The sequence below is a fragment of the Thermobia domestica genome, chromosome 8, assembly GCF_964235325.1.
Source record: "Thermobia domestica chromosome 8, izTheDome1.hap1.1, whole genome shotgun sequence".
Taxonomy (NCBI): Eukaryota; Metazoa; Arthropoda; class Insecta; order Zygentoma; family Lepismatidae; genus Thermobia; species Thermobia domestica.
This window is the reverse complement of record NC_137461.1, coordinates 67,604,693-67,628,172: the sequence shown is the minus strand read 5'-3', so window position 1 is coordinate 67,628,172 and position 23,480 is coordinate 67,604,693.

The window sequence follows — 23,480 nt, the reverse complement described above, 5'->3', positions numbered from 1 at the left end:
TTTATATGCAACCCGCATGACCGTGTCACTCGGAGGGTTAACATAAATGACAGGCGATATAGAGCGGAAAATAGCTTGAATCTTCTGTTTAAAATTTTTTAATTGATTTGCTTATTTTTACAGACACTTTTACAATATGCCAGCACCGGGATGACCGCAGCGAAGCGGGGCGGGTTAACATAAATGACAGGCGATATAATGTTAAGATTTACTGCAATCTTCTATGGTTTTTATCATATCACTTGAAAGCGAAAAAGTAAAAATTATCTAAGTAACAAAGTTTATTGCGTTCCGGGGTGACCGCAGCGAAGCGGGGTGAACGCTGCTAGTCATATATAATTTAGGCTAAAGAAAATGCATGATTAATAATTTTAAGTTGTTATAGAGTTGGTAGAATTAAAATGTGGGAAGAAATTGAAGAATCCTGAGAAAGCCCATGGACATATGATGTTGTCTACCAACTCATTAGGGATGCGCTCGAGTCGAGACATGTCTCGAATCTCGACTCGACTCGACTCGAATTCGAGTCGAGATTCGAGTCGAGACACACTTTGTAAAATTCGAGACGAGTCGAGACAAACGTATTTCTCGACTCGAATTTTCGAGTCGAGACACGAGTCGAGTCGAGACGGCTCTTAAAAATCTCGACTCGACTCGAATGTCTCGAAAATCTTTCTATAATTTTTAATATTATTTTGAAGAAAGTATTCACTCAGAAACAGCCTTGAAACCAATTCCAGCTTTTATTCCTTCAGAAAGGTACAGAACGCATAAAATTAATAGTTAATCTTTAAAGATCAAGATTTAATTTTCAGCTCAATTCAGTTAATTAAAACTAGTAATTAATGTCGTTGTATTTGGTTGTACTGTAAATATAATGATAATAATAATAATAATTGATTATCTAGTTTGTATAAAACTATTATCCGTAGTCTAAATCTAGTTTGTATAAAACTATTGCGATAGAGTGAACTTCATAAATTCTCTGAATGAGCAGTTGGTAGTCTATAGTAATTTAGCATAGTTATAATTATTGTGTTTTCGTTCCCATGAACGCAATAGGGTTACGTAACTTCTGGATTATTCGCTTGCCCAACTATTCTCAGGCTTTAATATGTTGCAGCATATCACGAGCTACGGATAATATATAATGTAACATTTGTTGTACATCACATATTATGATACGAGACTATTTTATATAGTATATCTTATCTAATATAAATAAAATAAAGAGTTTGTTTGTGTGTTTGTCTGTCTGTCTGTGCGACCTGGGGACCAGACGAGTGGACCGAGAGTTCCCAAAATTTGGTCACGGGTACCTTAGTCCAGGCCCCAGATCAAGACGAAGCGTTTTTTTTTTAATTTCGAACCAGGGGTTCTCGGGGGGGACGTTTACTGGGACCGACCTGGGGACCAGACAAGTTGACCGAGAGTTACCAAATTTTGGTCACGGATACCTTGGTCCAGGTCCCAGTCTAAGGCGAAGCGTTTTTGTCAAAATTGGAACCAGGGGGTCTCAGGGGGGCGTTTAGCGAGACATGTAGTAAAAGTAATCCAAATTGATCGACATTAGTGTCAAATCCATAGTTTTCACGGTCGCTGAGATCAATGGTGACACTTCCATCAGCGATGACTTGCAAATTCAGCTACTACTGTATGCGGGCTGGGTGTCAGCGGGTGAGGAATACCGAAACATGTATAAATAGCCCATATTGATTGATACTAGTGTCAAATCCTTAGTTTTCGCGGTCACTGAAATGAATGGTGATACTTCCACAGGTGTTGACTTCCAAATACAGCCCCCATGCGAAGAATGGGTATATTAAGCTAGTATTACAATAAATGGACTGCTTGGATGCCAAGAACTAGTACAGATAAGTACCATCCACTTCTATGAATAGGTATTTTTTAAAAGGATTTTTGTAAACACTAAGTTATAAAACAATGAACTACATACAGTAGTTATGGTTTTGGTTCCCAACATAAAAGAAATATGGATTGTTCATGAGATATTGAACTTCAACTTTCACTCCTGGAAAATTTCAATTTTGGAGTTAGGCCACTTGGCATCAAAGCAGTTCACTGTAAGATAAATACATTCCGCACATTAGTAACATAGTTGTTCAGGGGCCTTCGATTTCCATCCTCTCAAATGAAAGCTGAATGATTGCTTAATACATGCTGACTATACAGGAGAAATAGTGTATTAAGTTTTCGAGCTTTGGTGCGTATCCGTATTTACACTCTGATATAACTTTAAGTTCACACTCAAATCGAGCTAATTGTTTAATGCATTTCGAAAACTTTTGTTTTTATGCAGCTCATTAAGAAAAATCTATTTCATAATCGTAACATTTATGTACTAAGAAACTATGAACGTAAAGTGGACTCGACCTAGCCCCGTGGCCGTTGTGATTCAGTGGCACAGCTCTCACCCTTGGTGTGTGAGGACTCTGATTCTGTGTGTGTGTGTGAACTCCGCGGCTAGTGTATGCGTACAGAGTCGGAAGCGGTATGTATTGTTTATACTACTTACAACGTTACCCCCCACATAAAATATAAATTCACCCTTTCTCCCTTCTCTTTTTCGAATACAATTAACCGACTCTTTTGCTGAAGAACGATGCTAAAAGAAAATTGAAACATCTGTGTCTAAACTTTCTTTGAAGCGCAGTCTTTTGTATTTGTAAGGTTTTGCGAGTGTTTTCGAGATAGGCAAATTTTTACCATGGACTCCTGCTGCGAACTGACCGTGAGTAAACACCCGATCTCGCTGTGCTCAATTTCTCTCGCACACGTGAAATGGGTTTGTTGTTTCCAAAACAAATAGGAAGTTACCTTGTGCTTTTGCATTTCTGCACGCACACAGGTACCATTGTTGTTTTAATGATCAGAAGAAATATCAAAACCATCCGATATATATGATACAAAACAGCTAACAGAGGGAGGCAAAGATAAAAGTAGGCCTATACCAAGTTTTCCGCGTGGTACCATTATGGAGAATAAATATTTGATAAAGTCATGTAGATGCGCTTAAACCTATTCCATCTGTCCTTATAATTTTTCTGGTCTCATCAATTTCTCAGGAGAATACGTACAACATATGTCCAAATTCCATATATACTCTTTCTAAACTAATGAGTAAACTCATTAAGAACACCAACTGATATCAATAAACAGGAAAGAAAACAATACTTTATACTTCTATCATTTGGTACACATCTCTATGAAGCACAGTTTGTTTCTTTTTGAAATAGCTCCTTCGTGTCACAGCTGTGGTTAGTTTTGTTTTGCGTTAGGATGAAAGAGAGAAATGCAACATTTGCTTCGAGGTGAAGTTATATATATTATTAAGATGAGCGGTGATAAGCGAGGTTTAACAAAGAGTGCCTTTCGGATGCACAATTTAACGGGTAGTTGCAGTCCGTGTTGAGAATCGAACCAAAGCTATGTAAGACATGTTAATATTGAGCTCTTTTGTGGTAAAAGTGAACTTCAGAAACACACAAAAGACTTGAAACATCAAGCTAATGTAAAGCAATTGAAAAATAGCCTACCTATCGCTGCATCTTTTCTGTGGCTAGAAACATGCAGTGTGTAGCAACAAGAATCGTGTTAAGGACTTCTTTTTCGAACATAACATTCCCTTCCACACCATAAGAGACAATATAATGTTTGTTAAAAGAAAGTGCACATAATATTTTTAAATTTTGTTTGTGATCCTATCATGCATAATTATAAATAATGCCTTTCATACTACGAGAATGAGTTCAACTATACGTCATGGCCCCTCTAAAGCGGGGCCGCGGTGGCTCAGTGGTAGATCGTTCACCTCTGGTGCTTGGGGACCCTGGTTCGATCCCAGCTCGTACCAAGTGAACTTTGTGGTGGACAAACACCGTGTGCGTGGGTTTCCTCGGGGTTCTTCCGTTCCTCCCATTTTCTTCATTCCACGATTTCACTAATTTCTCATCATCACCCCTCTCCTTTAGCCTAACCGGCATAACCGTGGGACGTAAAACTCAAAGATTTCACTTCATTTTTTCCCTCGAAAGCGTTATCTTTCAAAATTATTTATTGTTAGATATTGTAAATTTACGGTATCTATTTTAGTGGACGGGAAATTTTGCATCTAATCGGATAATTTCATGGCTTCTAACAGGAATTCGCAGTTACGAAATTTGCATCACTATCTTTTGAAACGATGCCTAGAAAAAATACTACTAGAAAATAACTGAAAACACAAAATGGATTTGATAGCCAAATTCACGTCATCTTGGTGCGTCATCATTTTTCTTTAAATATTTGTATTTAGTATTAGATTAAAGTTTAGTGTCCCTTTCAGCATCAAGGCTATATGAGACGTGAACTTACAAATTAACGTGGGTTCAGAACCACAGGAGTTCCCATCGGAAATCGAACCTAGGTCTCCCGCACCAAAGACGCGTACGCTAATCATATGGACAAGGGTGTTCGATATTTATTAATGTGTACATAAAGTTGTGAAATTGCGCTTGTATAATGGAATGCAATTCCTTCTACTGACATAAACCTTCACAATACTTAGCTGGACAAAGTATCTTTAAAAAGAAAATGTCACTCTTTATGTTTCAGTTCCTGGTTCGACTGAAGGATGGAACAAATTGCAATGAACGTTTTTGGATCCTACTTTGTGTAGTTGATTCATCATAAACTTGGTATTTGATACGGATATGAACTATTACACTTATTTGGTGTTTATTTCTAAATAATAAGTCCTAATACAATTTCATAAAGTTGTAATTCTTCTTTAGTTTGTATCACTTTACACAATGACAAATCCAAAAGGTGTGTTGTATCGGTGCAGTACCAGTTTTTCACGTTTTTCAAAATGTTCCAAAACCCAAAGAATAATCTTTAATTTCTGATATTTTAGTTGTCACAAATTACAATTTTATAATGTAGTCAATGTTTATAATTACTGGGCAGTTGGGCGTTTAAACTAATGACATCATAATAAAGTCAAAACCATAATTTTGAGTTGAATTGATTCTGATTTTAACGTCCCGTTCAGCAGCGAGACTATGTGAGACGTGGACCTACTGATTAACGTGGAATCCGAACCTCATGAACTCCCACCGGGAATCAAGCCCAGGTTTCCCACGCCAAAGGCAAGTATGCTAACCGTTAGCCACGAAGGAGCTCCACCATAATTTTAGTGGGCGATAAGAAATATCTCGCCAGTGCTTTTACAATAAATAAAATTTTATAAGTATTAAAGAATAGTGGTAAGAGATTTTATAATAGCTCTTTTATTTATGAGATATGAGTATTTTGAAAAAAAAAACTAAAGAATAGGTTAGCGGAACCACAAAAGACTCGTAAAATAAACTTTCTTATAAATACATACGCACCTTACTCACCTTTTATAATTGCTATGCTTTCGTTCTCCATAAAAACAAATTCTCTTTTAGTGATACTTTACACAAGATCATGAAGTGGGTTCAAATTTAATTAAAGGCAAAATACAATACAATAATCCACAAATATTGCCTCAAGTGAGTTTAAAGATTTCTAAACACTAGTGCGAAACCGGGCTCTGCCGTTGCGATCGATTTACAGGTCTTGAGACGAAAGTAAGAAGGGTCTTACGCACACAGTAAGTAAAAACAATTAATATGCCGGTAACTTTCCCCCAAATGGGTGTATCTTAAAACTAATCTCACCATTATTTTTCTAATTAAATTCTAGCCCGAAATTATGTATCATATTACCCTATTCCCATTTTGAAAACTTGAACTTAATTCAAAATGGCGGATTTTAAGATGGCTGCCATCAAGATCATATCTACCATACGACTTCCCCCCAGGACTTATATGTATCCACATGGTTTTTCTTCACTTTTCTTCATTAACGCTCCGTTTACAAAGGGTAGTAAGGGACTTCTGTGGTAATCTCTAATAACCACATCACAACTCTTAAAAGTTATTTAAAAAAATAGAAAACATGCACCATGGCAAAAATTTGTCATCACAAGTAATGATGCATACATGCTTTCTATCAGCAAAAAAAGTTTCATTGAAATTGGAGCCGGACATTTGAGTGATGTCCCTTGTGGGATGTGATTGAACGTGACGTCAGAACACATCGCCCCCCTTCCCGGAATTTACGGGAATTAGGTGACTGACTGAGCACATGTGGTGCCAGCTCTCTCCAGCGACCTATCAAGGATCATTGCGTGTATGCCAAGACGTGTCGCCGTTTTTATCCATGCCAAAAGTCGACATACTGAGGTAGGTAGTCATGATGGTCTGGCTGATGTGTGCGTATATTTTAACTCGTACATTTTGTCTCGACTCGAATTTCGAGACGTCTCGACTCGAATTCGAGTCGAGTCGAGACAGAGACTGTCGAGTCGAGACACGAGTCGAGACAGAAACATATTTTCGAGTCGAGACACGAGTCGAGACAACATTTTCTCGAGACGAGTCGAGACAGGCTTAAATCTCGACTCGACTCGACTCGAATGCATCCCTACAACTCATCATATGGTGGGGGCGCGATGGCTCAGTGGTTGAGCGTTCACCTCCGGTGCTTGGGGTCCCTGGTTCGATCCCAGCTCGCGCCGTGTGGGCTTTGTGGTGGACAAACATCGTGTTCGTGGGTTTCCTCGGGGTTCTCCCGTTTCCTCCCACTTTCTTCATTCCACCATTTCACTCATTTCTCATTATCACCGTCTCCTTTAACCTAACCGGCATAATAGTGGGACATTAAACTTACAGATTTCATTTCATTTTTTCATCATATGGTCTTCCAGAGGTAAGCACTCTACCACCGAGCCACCGTACTCAATAACATAAAATATAGTTTATTCACATCAATATATTTTATAGGATCTTCCAACACTGTTTCTTAACTTTGGTTTATATAAGGAATTGGGAAAAGAGAGAGAAACAACATACAAGGAGTTTTTTAAAAAAGTTCCTTTCTTATATACACGAGAGGAAAGATTAGAAGCATTTCTGCAGTCTCTAGCCGATGTTGTCCGAGGAACACACACACACACACACACACACACACATATATATATATATATATATATATATATATAAAGAGAGAGAGAGGGAGATAAAGGCGTGAATGTCAACGGGACTTTCACCTTCGCTTTACAAATCCTTCGAAGTCTCTATTAAAAATCCCTTCCGTCCTTAAAATCCTACAACACAAATACTCTCTCTCTCTCTCTCTCTCTCTCTCTCTCTCTCTCTCTCTCTCTGTGTCTTTCACACACAAACACACATACATACACATGCATGAAGGCTGAGAAGATGAAGGGACATTGGAGAAGCAAATTAAGTGGACTCCCAAGATCTAATATTAAAGTATATTATTTAATATTTTAATATTATATAGGAAAGGGGGGCAAGAGTACGCAAATTTTAGTTAAACTTATATATTTTGGTAAAAAATAGTTACAACGGAAAACTTTTACATGGAATACAAAACTTGAACTCTCCTTTACGAAATGTGAACTCAACTTTTATATACCTCTATTCTTAGAGGAACTAGAACTCATAAAATGAAAACATTCAAATTCGTACTCTTGCCCCTATATGTGGGGCAAGAGTACGAAATCAAAGGGGCAAGAGTACGCACCCAAAAGAGCATTAACAATTATCACAGATGAAGGTGTCTACTCCTTTATATGATGTGCATTGTTCATGCCACCATTCATGACATCTTGCGCACTTGATCCAGTCTTCTATTGGTGGATCACTGTAAATGATATTGCATAATGGACACTCGTACACTACTTCCTCACTGACCTGAGGAGTTGTAGCTACAACTTCGGTTGTAGCTTTCCTGGTGCAAGATGATGATTGCCTTTGCTCTTTGGAGGGCGCCGTTTCGAAAGTAAGTTCTGCTTGAAAGGAGAGGATGTCAGAATCTCTGATTGACTTCGAGAAGATCAAGATCTACTGGTTGAGTGCTTGGTAGCAGTTGGAGGAGGACTGACAACCACCAAAGGAGCGCATGATGTAAATGGTCCACATGGGCCCCTGCTTACCTCCAGTAAAGATCTAGTTTACTGGTTGAAGGTTTGGTAACCGATGAACGAGCAGCCAGCAGAGAAGTGTTTGATGTGGATAATCCGCATGAGCTCCTGCTTGCTTCTAGTGAGAACCCAGTAATACTGGTTGAAGGTTAGGTAACAGATGAATGAGAACGAGCAACCGGCAGAAGAGTGTGAAGTGGACAGTCAGCATGAGCTCTTGCTTGCTGCTAGTGAGGATCTAGCGTTACTGTTTAAAGGTTTGGTAACAGATGGAGGAGGACGAGCAACTGGCAAAGGAGAGTTTGATCTGGATGCACCGCATGGATCCCTTTTTACTTCCAGTGAATTATCCGATGAACGATTTTGGGCTCTATTCAGGTCTGATGCTTGATTTGTTGCTTCAGGAATGCTTTCGTCTTCAGACCAGGCTTCTACATTTAAGTCTATCACATCCACAATAGAAGGAAGAAAATCTTCTTCAGTGAACACATCTGGATTCAGTAGGACAACTCCAGATTCTTGAAGGCTGGATACCAATGGTTGCATCTTTGTAGTCATCATCATAGGTATTCTGCCTTTATTGGCAGGTCACTTGCCACAGCTGAGAAGCTTCCATGCTCCACGGTCCTCCACTAACTTCTTCGTCTTCACGTATGATCTGTCCGTTTTTATATCATCCATTAATTGTAGTCTTATTCGCCCCCTCCCTCTCTTTCCCGCCACCATACCCTCTAGAACGTCCCTCATGATACAATATCTTCTTAGGCAATGTCCCAACCAGTTTTTCTTCCTCTTCCTAATAATATCTAAAAGTGTTCTTTTCTCACCCACCATTTCTAACATTCTCTCATTCGTTTTCCGCTCTACCCAACTAATTCTTTCCATTCTTCTCCACACCCACATTTCGAAGGCTTCCAGTCGATTTTCATCACCCTTACGTAATGTCCACGTTTCCGCCCCATACAGTACAACACTCCACACGAAGCATTTTATGAGTCTTTTTTGTAGTAAGCCTCAGTAAACAAACGCGCAACTTGGAATTATGTGGGATGGATTATTCCTCATCCATTTATCACACACAGTTGAATACCAGGATTTCATTGGGTCAAAAAAAGGAGCGATCTAATGGTTTCAAATTATGACTGGGATTTGGTGGTAAACTCAACATCACTATCCTATTTTGCCTGCAGAAATCAATCGCTTCGATTGAAATGTGAGAGGTCTGATTGTCAACAAGTAAAAATACCTTCTTCGTAACCGAATTTGATCGCACATGTTGGTGTAAATAATATAACCATTCTACGAAAAGTCGTGAGTTGATGAACCAGAATTAGATATTCCCACAGAACCTGGCGGCGAGCCATCGAATAATTCTTGTTTCATTTGTTTTGTGGAAAATATCTGGGGAATAAAGGAACCAGATGCACTCACCATGAAACAGCTGTTAGGTTAACTCCAAAATCACTAGATACAGTTTTATTCACAACTGATTTTTAGTCGACTTTTGGAACCTTATGAGGAACCATATTTATTCTAGTTTCGTACATGTTGTAGATATCCCGTGAAGAAAAGCCGTTTTGTCTTACAAGATCTTTTAGACAATTAAAAAAACATTCAACTTGTGGCTTGCTAAAACCACGAGCTCTCCCCAGACCAGTCTTTGAAGGCTGTTGCAAAGCAATTGTTAAATGTCTACGACGGAAAGACTCTGTCCAATCTCTTTCTGCCATTCGATTCACACGGCTAAAGGAGATGGGGCACCTAGTTACGTTCAGCAAAATTGTATGCCATTCTTCGTAGATCTTTTAAAGTTAATTCATAGAAGAATTGATCCAGTAATGTGATATATTGCATTAATTCGTTCTCCATTTCTTCGGTAAATAGGCCTACTGGCTTTATTGTACCTAAAGACGTTGTAGATTCTCACTCATAAAAAGAAAAGAAAAAATCCTTAATTCTCTTTATATCAGTAATGGGAATGCATAGGATACAAAAAAATCAGATAATATTTAGACCCTTTATAAAAATATATTTCCAGCTTATTTCATCAGTTACAGAATGCTTGTGACCTACGAGGGTAACTTGAAAACTTCTCGACCTATCCTTGATGAAGCTACATATTGTCAAATGTTAGGTTAGGTTAGCTTCATATATCTTTATAGAATCCCATACCAATCATTAGACTGATACCGCCTTATGCAGAGTCGTTTTAACGTATGATTACTAAAGGACTGACTACTACAGGAAACATACGGTATTCGAACTTTTTAGTATGGCACTAATCACGCGTCAGAACGACTCTGCATAAGGCCCATTGAAATTTATTACTGAAGACTACTGACATTTAAGATAAAAGAGGACAAAGCGTAGTATTTCTGAAACCTGAATAAAATAAGCAAGCGTAGCATTATTTAATAACTGCAGATGTCACTATCTCACACGTTTATCTGTTTCGAAAACTCAAACACCACCTTAGATACTGTTATGTAAGGAATGGTATTTAGAATAAAAATTTATCCCTCGTACATAAGAAAATACCAGGATTCTTCAGAATTCTTAACGTTAGAGGCTACAAATGGGAACCAGTATTCGTAAAGTTTGCCGTCACTCTCTATTACAACGGAATCTACATTCTTTTTTGATTGTTAGTTCTAAATCAAATTGGATTCTTTTTCATAGAACAGAAGGGGCAAGAGTACGCACGCGTACCCTTGCCCCGTAGGTATCTGCGTAACCTTTCCCCCTCACTACACAATTGACTTTCCCGTGATGTTGTATAGCCAACTGTTGGAAGAAAGTCAATTTACTCCATCCTGTCAAACAATGGATATGTTAGAAACTAACGCGTTATAGTACTTTGAAATCGTTATAAAATTGTGTAAGTTATTCATTAGCTACTTATGTCCCAATATTATATCAAACTATTAGAAAAGCATAAATAATTACCTAGATAGCTTGTAGTTTGCCGCAGTACACTCAAACTTGTTTAGGTTCTAGACGCCATTAATATCAAACTCCACGTGACGCATTATTGCCATACGCGAATATATTCACCTGATTTTAGGGAATCGTATCCTTACCCCCTACGTACTCTTGCCCCCCTCTACTCTAATTCTTTATTCATTTTTTGCCAACCTTTTTCTAAAATTTAACACTTGAAGTTCTTTATCAATCAACGTAATATTCTCATCTTGCATTAAGGGGGCATACTACTAAAAATGATACAAAAGTTAATCATTTTTCTTTTACCCGTTTTTCGTAAGTGGAAAAGAGTTAATGAAATGTAACTAACCACAATACTAGATAATTTTAATCTACATCAGAAAATGGGAATTGGAAGAATTTTCAGTATTGCCATCCATAGAAATTACAGTATGGCCGGAATAAGAATTACTCAAAAATCTAGGTTAAGGCAGCGAGTAGAAAAATGAACTTAACGATAAGTGATAATTCATCATGTTATCTTGGCTCCTTGTTAATTACTTTTTAAATAATATTTCTATTTACTTTGTAATGAACAGAAAGTGTAATTTTAGTAAATGACTAGATTTTTTGGGAAATTCATATTCTGATCACAGTGTAATTTCTATGGATGAAAACACTGAAAAGTTTTCCAATTCGTAGTTTAGGATATAGATTAAGATTATCTATTATTGTGGTAAGTTACATTTCATTATCTCTTTTTCACTTACGACAAACGGGCAAAAGAAAAATGGTTAGCTTTTGTATTATTTTTTAGTAGTCTGCCCCCTTAAACAAGTTAACTTCGTAGTAGCCTATTATTTGTACTCGATAAATCTAAATACTTAAATATTTTCTATTTTTAAATAATCATTCATCTTAAAATATACGGTTCCTCATTTAATCAGAGGTAAAATTCTATACAGAATGGGTGCAAAAGTAGATATACAGTTATAATAATTCTTGTTTTCTTTATTAGCAGTTATGAAATATATGTTCTTGAATATGGAAAAAAAACAATAACTTTTGTGATCACAATCAGGATGACAGGAATTACAACTAAGAATTATCCCTGAGATTCTCAAAGGTCCGGCCTTCAGTATTTATACATTCCAGCAGTGTAGTTACTACACTCAAACACATCTTGGAACAGATGTTTTTGTTGTTATTAATATTTCTTGACACGCTTCTCTCATGAAGTTAGTCATGTCGCCAATGTAGTGCATGGTTTCCTCGAATCTTTGACAACATCCCAAAAGAAAAAGTTCATTGGGTGAGGTCTGGTGATCGTGGTGGCCATTCAACTGGCCCTCGTCGATCTATTCAATGATTGAGCAATTCGTTGTCAAGAAAACTGTTACAGCTAGAATTGCCGTAATTATGGCATAATAGTGTCCCGTAGCATGTTACGATACAGATTGTAAGCAACAGTTCAATTTTTTTTTTTTTTTTAAAAAAAGATGGTCCCAATCATCCCTTTACATGAAAGGCTCGCCCAAACCTCATGTTGATTCAATTGCTGTTCAAATGTGGAGAGAGGAGTTTCTGTTACGTAATAGGCACAGTTATTCCTATCAACAGTTCCTGAAGTTTTAAAATTCCTTCCTCTGACCAACATACTTTTCGAATGATGTCATCACCTTGTCATTCTACATTAAACATTACCTCGGAGAATTGTAATCAGAGATCTGGAACCATGGAGTAATCTTGGCCAACACTTTTTCAAAACCTAAGCGTTGCATCAGACAACGTAAAGATCTACGGGAAATGTCTAACTCACGACAAGCTTTCTCTTTTCTTTTTGGTTGTGGATCAATATCTGTGCAACAAACATTTCATTGTCCTGGGTAATAACGCTGACTGGTCGAGCTCTGTAAATTGTGGTAGAGGTGTATCAACTTCAGTAACCCATCTCCGTCGAACCATTTCAGCAGCCTCTGGCTTCCAATATTGATTGATTATCCACTTCCTTTGATCAATTGTCAAATTACTAATCATGATAATCTGAAAAATATTAAATATAGCATAATTACTACCCATGATTATCTGAAAAATAATTAATAGTAAACAAGTAATTAACTGTATACCAACTTTCGCATCTCCCTGTACTTAAACCTAGGCTTAGTAAAATTTAGTTTGTTAAGGAGTAAGGTATACTTAAAACAAAACCAAACTCGATCATGTAGTGCACATTGTGACATTGTAACTTGTTTATTTAAATCTATATATATATATATATATATATATATATATATATATATATATATATATATATATATATATATATATATATATATATATATATATATATATATATAATTGAAAGTGACTACGTTTGTGGCTTAATAACTCTTGAACCACCCGACCGATCTCCATCAACTTTTCAACATAAACGAGCTTCGGGCCTGGGATGATGTTTTTCTATCATTTCACTTTGATAGTGTAACTTAGGAGAGGGTTATATCTCTCTCTATATATATATATATTAACCTGAAAATGACTATGTTCGTGACCTAATAACCCATGAATCACCCAACTGATCTCGTTTAAATTTTTAACATAAATGAGATTCTGGCCTGGAGTAGTTTTTATCATTATCAATTTGACGGTGCAACTTAGGGGAGGGAGAGGTATATATAAAATGATAGAAAATGATCGATATTTGTGTCGAATCCATAGTTTTCGGAGTTACTGAGGTGAACAGTGACACTTCCAATGCTGTGTAAATCCAAATTCAGCCTGCATTAGTACTGCTAAGGAGGGGGATGGTGACACGTAAAAATAACTGAAAATGACCCATATTAGTGTTGAATTCGTAGTTTTGAGGGTTCCTAAGTTGATTGTTGAAAGTTTTGGTGCCCTTTGTCCAAAATGAAACGTATTCTCCCCGTGCGAAACCAGGCATTCTGCTAGTTCACTATGTATACATATTATAATAAAATTTTACAGCTCATGGAAAATAATTAAAAAATTGTAAGTTACTTAGGGGAAGCATAAAATGTTAGAAATGACCTGGAAGTGTCCTCAATAATATAGTACAGAAGAAAACTAGTTGTTGCCTTATTTTTTAGTAAATTCATTTCTTAATTTGGTTACTGCAAGAGATGCCAAACGAACGATTCTCTCGTTTTTTCTTCTTCTCTCTCTCTAAAAGAATTAATGTTTCAGGAAAGAAAGAAACATTGTGCTACGTCGCAGTTTGGAGAATTAAAAATAAATAACACACCGAACCAGTATTTCTTTCTTTCTGTACTTTTTTGCTCTCTACATTACGTAGTATCCTCTCCTTTTTATCGCTAGAAGAAGAAGTTTTTTTTCTTTCTTTCTGTTTAGGGGGAAGAGCACGATGGAGAAAATACAGTAACCTAACTCACTTGATGTTGGCCACCTGGTCGTAAAGTTTCAAGTCCAATTTTGAACTGCGAAGGCACCAATCAGAAAAGCTGCAAACATCAAATCGCTAGAGAATGTTTCTCCGTGGTTGGTCGAAAAGAGCTTTCTTCTTCTTCTTCTTTTGATCTCTTCGTTTCTTTTATTATTTTGTAGGGAAAAGGGGAAAGAGAGCTAAATTGCAGGTAAACAGATGAAACAACACTGACGCAAGAGACATGGGTAGGTAAAGGAGTTTTCTGACGTATGCTGGTGGATGCTCTGTTACATAAACAACTATCCCAACATTACGGTAGTAAAGCTAGTAAAAAGAAAATTTTAGAAGTATATTTTACTAGGACATGCACATACACAACACACACACACACACACACACATATATATATATATATATATATATATATATATATATATATATATATATATATACAGTTAGATAGACAAATATATACGAGACATAATATGTATAAAAAGAACACAATGTATATAGTTTACCTTCCCCTCAAAACATAGGCGCAACAACATCAGCAGGTCTAAAATAATACGACCACCTATTTCGAGTTCTAGATTTTTTTTTTACTTAAAGGTCGTTTCCCAGACAGTTTATTGTCACATGTGCGTGTAACATGGTGTTTTATACTCACACACAAATATGTAACACGCACAGAAGGAACAAGGAGTGCCGTAGTAGGAAACTTACTTTGAACGTAAAATATTGAAATGGCTCCCACTTACGAAGGGGAGAAAACAATATGTATCAACTCATTATTACGAAGGAAGAATATGATATAAATAGTTTATATAATATGCAAAAGCCTACTCGAGTTCGGCTAATCTCAAGCTGTTATTTATGAGTTTATCAAATGTAACTATGATGCGATTTCTAATCAACCAAAATTTTGCGTTAGATCTCTTAAGATCTGATTTCTCAACACCGCTCATTGCTCCAGATTTCCAAATATAATTTATAGTCCCAGATTTCTCAAACGACTTTATAGGTCAAGGTTTTCAACATGATTAGCTCCGGATTTTCTAATATGATTTATAGGCTCTCATTTTTCAGTAGAACTCATAGTCCTAGATTTCCCAATAAAACTCATAGGCTCGGATTTTCAAACAGGACTCATAACTCCACACATTTTGTCAGAACTCATAGATTCGGATATCTCAATAGAACTCATACGTCTGGATTTCGTCATAGCCCTAACAGAACTCAGAGATCCTGATTTCCCAGTAAAACTCATAGATCTCTATTTGTTAATAGGACTTATAAACAGTGGTTGAAGTGAGACAGTATGCGGTGGTAAGCCATACCGCCTCTGGTTTTTCAATGATGAAGGCATACCGTCTCTGGTTTTTCAATGATTAAAACATACCGTCACTGGAAAGTAGATGCTAAATACCTTGGACAAATTCATTTTTATGCACCGTAATTGACGAATAGCTTTGCACGTAAAAGGTTTTATTTCTTATGTGGAAATAATTTCTAAGTTGACAACACCGACATTTTTCTTACCTTTTTTCCTACCTTTTGTTTTTAAAATGAGGTCTATATAGGACTTTTCAAATAAATATACTTGAAGGAGATTTGCTGCTGCCAGGAGCCAATCATAAGCAAGATGTCTTAGCTGGTGTATGTATATAAGATTGTACAGTTATCGTGTAACTCATAGTGTCTGATGAAGCCAAAAAGTTAGTTGGTGAAACTGTAACATGTATTTAATTTTTAATGAAAATATAATGGTTTTGCTCAACAAATAATTAGTGCGTATTTAAAATGAGGTGTCTGCAAAGTTCACCTAGTTTATATTTTGATGTGCCATATTGAATTGTTTCTTTGTTGCGTATGTGTGTATCTTCTTGCCTTAATACATATAAATTTCGTATTTTGAGTATAGGTGGGTTTATGGGTCGTCTGCTGTGGAAGCAGACCTTCCGGGTGTTTGGAATACCCCATGGTCGAGTGAGGGACCGGGAGTTTTCCCTCAGGAAATTGTTATTCTCATTCGGTTTTTTAGCATTTTCATGTATAATTCTCTATAGTACAACATAAGGAGATATTTTTTTAAAAAAAAAAATTGGAGGAGATCAAAGTCTCTCCATGTCCCCCCCTCCCCCGTTACTACAGAGATGCTCTCCAATGGTTTTCAGTCATTATGTAAACAGAAATGCATATTTTTAGGCAGCATACCCTTACTGCATTTCAACATTAGGTAGCCGGTATGTCGAATCAAAATTGTAATAAAACATACCGCTTCTGTTTTTTTCCCACTTCGAACACTGCTTATAAATGCTATTTCTCAAAACTCATAGCCTTGGATTTTGCAATAGGACTCATAGCTCGCATTTCCTAATATGATTCAGGTTCAGGTTTCTCAATAGGGATTATAGACCCCATTTCCAATAGATCTTCATTTCCAATAGGCCTGGTTTTCGTAATGAAGGTCTGAATTTCTTAATAGGACTTGGGTCTTGATTTCGCATTAGGGAATAGAGTCCAACATTTCTTATAAACACTTAAAGGTTCATATTATTTAATAAGTATCATAATAAATCCCATTTCGCAATAAAACTCGTAGGCCTGGATTTCCAATAGAACGTATATACCCAGATTTTCCATTAGCGCTCATAAACTAGCATATCCCAATAAAACTCAAAGGTCCGTACATTTTTTGTTAATTCTTGGTTTCATTTTTATAGTATTTACGAGTGTGTGTAACACATAGATAGTATACAGGATAAAAATCCTAGAATATGTCGCAATTCAGTTTCAATAACATATTCCCATTTAAGAAGTCATTCTACAAATAGGGGTTACCAACAACCACTGTACAAAAATAATATTTAGTCATTTAATTGTTGAGAAGTGATGTGACAGTCCTTTCTGGGCCTGAGCCACTCCAACGCCATCTGTTACCGACCGGCTAAACTACGTCAAGCCTAGGTACGAACACGTAGTCAGAGCACTACGTCGTCTTGTCTGTAACAAGCGTATCAGGAGCTGACGTCACGTCTTTTATTCACATGACTTTTCAGTTTGCTTCACGACACTGAGTGGACACCGAAAATTGGGAAGCACCAGCCGGGAATCGAACCCGGTACGACGAGGACTTGAGTCGACGATCTAACCACTAAACATGCAGCAATGGCATAAATCTGGTCCTGCAAGTAGCGCCCCATTCTCCTAGTCCATTAAGAAAATACATATCAACGCAGGTTGTTCTAAAAGTATTCCTCTTAATGACATAAAACTAACTTGTTCGTGATTGGCTACGCATGATGTAAGTAGATTAACATAGAAATAGAGCTTTTCTTTAATCAAACACGTTCTGTAATGTTCATTGAACGTAAGATGGGCTTTCCCGCTTAGTTCACTAGCTCTTTTTCATAACCTTATTTTCTGTATACTCTAAAATACGCGAAATGTTAAGGTACTCAAGGACAGCAAATTAATCTTATCCACTTACTTAGTCATTATTATCACGTTGGTCTAACTTTCAATCAAAAAAAGACGGAAGTTAATTTATAAGAACAACTTCTGTAAAAGTAAAAAGAAAAAAAAGAAAAAAGAAAAGAGCAAGCAACTTATTACTTTTTAATTTTTTTTTTTACTTTTTGCGAGAAAAATTTTAGAAAGTAAAAAAAGATTGCATTCATTACAACAGAGAAACATAAATTCTTTTAGTTAATTCTATTTTTTCTTTCTTTTTTTATAAATATCCGTCTGTAGAAAACAATAAATGAATATGGAAGCATTAAATCAAAGGAAGAAGAAAAAATCAGTTAAAAAAAAAGACAAGCGTTGCATCTGTGACGACAATAAATTACTCGGCCGCCACTGGAGACTGAGCCCCAGTTTTGCCCCACCCCATCTCTCTCTCTCTCTCTCTCTCTCTCTCCATTTTACTGATGTATAAAGTATATTTCTTTTTTTTTTCTTTTTTTGTTCCAGTGAGTACACTTTCATAATTAAATAACGGAAACATATATCATGCCTATATTACATCAAATAAGATTTTCGTTAAAAAAAAATTAGATATATTCCGATATGTACTGTACAGCACAGTTAAGTATTGCTCTTGTAATGAAGAAATCAAAGTAATATCCGTTTCAGCTAATTGGACAAAGTAGCAAAGAGGGGGGAAAAGTAATTAATTTTACTCATTTGGTGAGTTTTAAATTTAAGAAGATAGATGTCTCACTTTTTCTTTCTTTTCTTTCTTTCAAGAAGGGAAAACTTATTCTAAAGTCATTCAAATTGAATACAAAAATGGAGAATACGTGTCAGGTAATGCCATTTGTTTCATTTTAAGAAGTTTGGTTTACCAGAAACACCTTTATATACATACAGCGAAACAACACGGACAACATTTGGGACATGATTCCTGACACCAAGATAAGACAAAAAGTATAGACCAACCTAGGTGCACAAATGCTTTCTTTTGGAGTTATAGGCTGCCGAAAACATCAAAAAATGAACTTTAAAGGTCCATAGCTCCAAAACTATAGTCCCTACCGTAACCGGGTCAAGGCTTCACTTAGGAACTAATATGTGCCCTATCCAAAAATCCATGTTGCAGAATCCTAAGGTACTCACGCAAAATTTTTATACAGGTCATATAATTTGAAGTACTCACCAACTGCCTCTATAAAAATTCTTGCGGAAGTACTACAAAACTTGGGTATTTGGATAGGGCCCATACTAGTTCCTAAGTGAAGTCTTGACCTGACTACGGTAGATCCCGTAGTATTATAGCTATGGACCTTTAAAGTTCATTTTTTCATGTTTTCGGCAGCCTATAACTCCGAAAGGAAGTATTTGTGCACCCAAGTTTGTCTGTATTGTTTGTCTTATCTTGGTGTCAGCAATCACCTCCCAAACGTTGTCGGTGTTGTTTTGAAACACCCTGTATTTACTCAGTCTCTCAGTGTGTCCGTTCGAAAATACAAAACCTCAAGAACCACTTGATGCATCACCCACCATCAATTGTTGCCAATATGTAGACGATCGAAAGCAGTAGCGTACCCAGGAATTTATTTCGGGGGGGTCCAAACTAAATATGAAGGTATTTTATATTAAAATTCCTAAAATTGCCCCTAAAATTAGGCTAAATTTTAAAAAAGTCGAAATTTCGGGGGGGTCCGGCCCCCCAGGTGCCCCCCCTGCGTACGTCCCTGATCGAAAGTGATTAATCGAGTTCGTTGTAGAAGATGATCCATATAGTCAATCCCTAGATATGGAAGCAAAAATTGGTTATCCATAAATACCAATGGCAGTAATTATGGATATCATCCTTGCATATAGAGTACCCACAGTGTCGTTAAGATTACCAGGTTAGCATAATGCACAGGATGGAACATACTAATCTGTTCGTGGAATATAACGCTAAAATGAAACTAAATGACCTTATATACTCGAACAAATATATATATTCCATCTCAAAATACGTTTGACAACATTGCACGCGCCTGAGGGTAGGAGCTTCAGAGAAGATACCACAAGAGACATAACGTATTGCTTGTTGTTTTATGTATTTGCCTTCCAGCTAAGCTAGCCTTCCACTGAACTTTATATCCGAAATTTCTGCTTCTGTTCTCTACAAAAAAAAAGATCAATGTTCACATCAGATAGAATTGTCCGATTATGTAATAGGTTCTTTCTTTTGTATTTAATTTCTTCGATAAGCCATTACTTGCAAGGCTAAAAGATATTTCAAAGGATAGCAATAAACAAGGGGTCTTTAAACTCTTAATCCGATTTCAAAGTTTCATAGCTTAAAAGTGTCTAATCCTATTTAAATGTAACGCATACAGTTTGATAGAAGGAATGTTCAAGTTCATATACATATACCGTACATATAATGGATCATAAAGTGCTATATTGTTATTTAAAAATTAAAATGTGTTTCCAAATGTAAAATAATTGTAGTTACGTCCATTTTTCAGTTCGTATATGTTCAACGTGGCCTCCTCCAACCGATTGACAAAAATAAAATCGATAATCGATTTGACCCGAAAAACTAAGTTCGAGTTTCATGCTCGAATGCACAAGTGCTAACTACATAGCTACAAAGGTGCTCACTTTATATATTACAGAGCTACTGTATATAACGTGGGTGCACCATTTTAAGTTCTGCTACAGAGTATCTTGGATGATCTATCGCTACCGAGAATCACTTGTAAAATTAAAAAAAGAAACTCTAAAACCAAATTTATACTAAACTTAATGTTATGCCTATTTAAATGGTAAAATATTTTACATACCGTGTACGAATAATTCTGATAATGACCTCTAGGACTTATTCCAGAAATTAACTTTCACATTCAACCCGAAACATTTAATCATATTTATGCATACAAAACATTCAGTGAGACCCCTCCAATGGCTACACGGTTAGTGTACGAGCCTACAGTGCGCAAGACCCGGGTTTGATTCCCGATGGAGGTTCATGTGGTTCGGATCTTACATTAAGCTGTAGGTCCGCGTCTCATATAGCTTCGTTGCTGAAAGGGATTTAAAATTCCATTCCTACCAACAATCTTCAATAACAGCTCTGGTAGATTTAGGGGTCAGGTAGTTTGACGAGAACGCCTTATACTGGAAAAATTAATGTTGTATAGTGGTATGTGCATTCTTCAACTCCACTGGATCAAACTCTGACAGTAATTCGGAGCTTACATTATTAGCAGATCCCGCACTTAATAACCACGGTATTGAATAAGGAGCCAAAGCACAAGAACGCAAACTCAAACAAGTTCTCATAGATTCAAGAATAAAGAATAATAATGCAGTTGTTAGTAGATAAGATACAAGTACTCTGGTAAACGCTTGAATATGTCAAGTAACAAACACACGCGCGACGAAGAAACAAATTCAGTTTTTCTTATCCGTTCTTTTCTCTTTCTCTTCTTCTTTCTCTCATCCTCTCTTCCTCCTATTTTCCTTCTGCACAAGTAATTGCGAAATAGGAATACGTGAGAATACTTGAAAATAGTTAAGAGAGACGGACGTGATCTTGCTTTTCACTTTTTCTCCCTTCTACCATCTTCCTTTTCTTCCAGTTTTGTTTATTTCATTTCTCATGCCTTTCTTTTGTCTCTCTCTCTCTCTCTCTCTTTTCTTTTTCTCTTCGGTTCTGCGAGGAAGGAAGCTGAAGGAATTTTATTTTGAATCGATTGTGTTCAGCTTCTTCTCTTAGTTCCACTCGGCAGGGTTGCCAAGAAAAGTCGCACAAAAACGTCTCTATTTAAGAAGAATCCACTGTTAGTTCTTAAAGACTATCTTTTAAATTATTTTGTATAAAATATGTACGTAAATTCTCTAACATGTAAGATCACTGTAAGAATAATATATCAACTTTTATATTACCTCAAATCAGAACTTAAATTATGCCTTACTTTAAGAAACAAAATAAAAATTTTAATGTTGGTATCTCTGGGGCCTCCAACTGCCAGAAATTTTACCGCAAATATCATAAAACCCAAAAATATCCAAATTGTATGATGAAATAGCTGGTAATCACTGATGGAAGCTTTTCACCGTAAATTCTCTGGGGAAAAATATGGCGCGTTCAGAACACAAGAAAATCAAGTCCATTTTCGGTCATTTTGAACAAGTTTGATCTTTAAGATCCCTAACTGAAGATGTTTTCATGGCTTAAAAAAAAATCATGTTAAGTATTGTAAGTTACTCTTATAATATAAAAGAAACTGTTTACTTTTCCATTCAAGTGCACTGTACAAATGTTATTTTTTCTTTTACTCAGAACTTTGGAAATTGAAACTTGATTCTATTGTGCTCTGAATATGCCATAAGTGTACACATAAAGTTTAACTTTTAAGAATCATCTGAACTATTTCTTTACCAGTTCTTGCAGAACTCACTTATTTTATTTACTGAAACAACACCATAAGAGTTGTACCCAATTTACAGGGCTCATCTTTCATAGTGTAATATATTTGCAATTTCATTTCTAAGTCTTGCAAGCCAGTCAGCATAAATACGTATGTATAGTACTCGTCCTTTCTCTGTGATTTACTTCATATATTTGCCTTTCCTTTTGCACCATAAAAGAAACCACAGTATAGTTTTTTTTAATGTGTATTTCAAGATCAAAGGTAGTTCGTTGTAGCGCAGTTTATTATTAAGTGTTTTGAAATGAAATAAAATTCATAGTTTAACATTCTATGATTATGCACCACGGCTAAGGAAATCGGTGGGTAGTAATGAATGAAATGGTGGAATGAAAAAAGTTGGAGAGAACGGGAAAACCCACGCACACAATGTTTCTCCATTCTTAATACTATCTGTGATCTAACCAGGGTCCTCACGAACCAGAAGTGAGCGCACTACCACTTACTTTTATAATACTCTCTATTCCCACCCATAGATGGTAAATCTTGATGCACATAGTAACGGAAAAGAGATTTAAAAGGACAAAACAAATGAAAAACAATTTATAACTAATCTGCTGACATTTTGTATAGGGTTAAAGATAGAGGTTATGGGAAGAAAACCCGTTGAGTTGAGTTGAGTTGATTTTGAGTTTAACGTCTCTTTCAGCAGCGAGGCTATATGAGACGTGGACCTACTGATTAACGTGGAATCCGAACCACATGTGCTCCTGCTGGGAATCGAACCTGGGCCTCCCACGCCAAATGCGCGTACGCTAACCGGTTAGCCACGAAGGGGCTCAGGAAGAAAACCCGTATCAACTATGAATACAATATATTAATAATAAAAATAACAATAATATGTGTGATATGTATGTAGACTGCAGATGATGAGTTATTGATGCTTTCACAACCTGAAACAAGACTTTCGATTCGCTTTAAGTATGTAGAAAGTCTGGTGCTCCTGAAAAAGTCATGGGTCCCGTCAAGAAAAAGATGCTCGGAACACTGTGAGAAACAATAATAAGTAGAAAGAAGTAATTTCTGCAATCGTTTAAGTCCCAATAAAATGCATTTCATCTTCATCCATAACTCTCCATTAAAACCGGAAATGATAGAAATCTACTACCACTTCCGGTTTCAATATTGACCTCCATAGAGGAAACTGATGGGAGATACCGAGAAGCGTATCTTGCAGTGG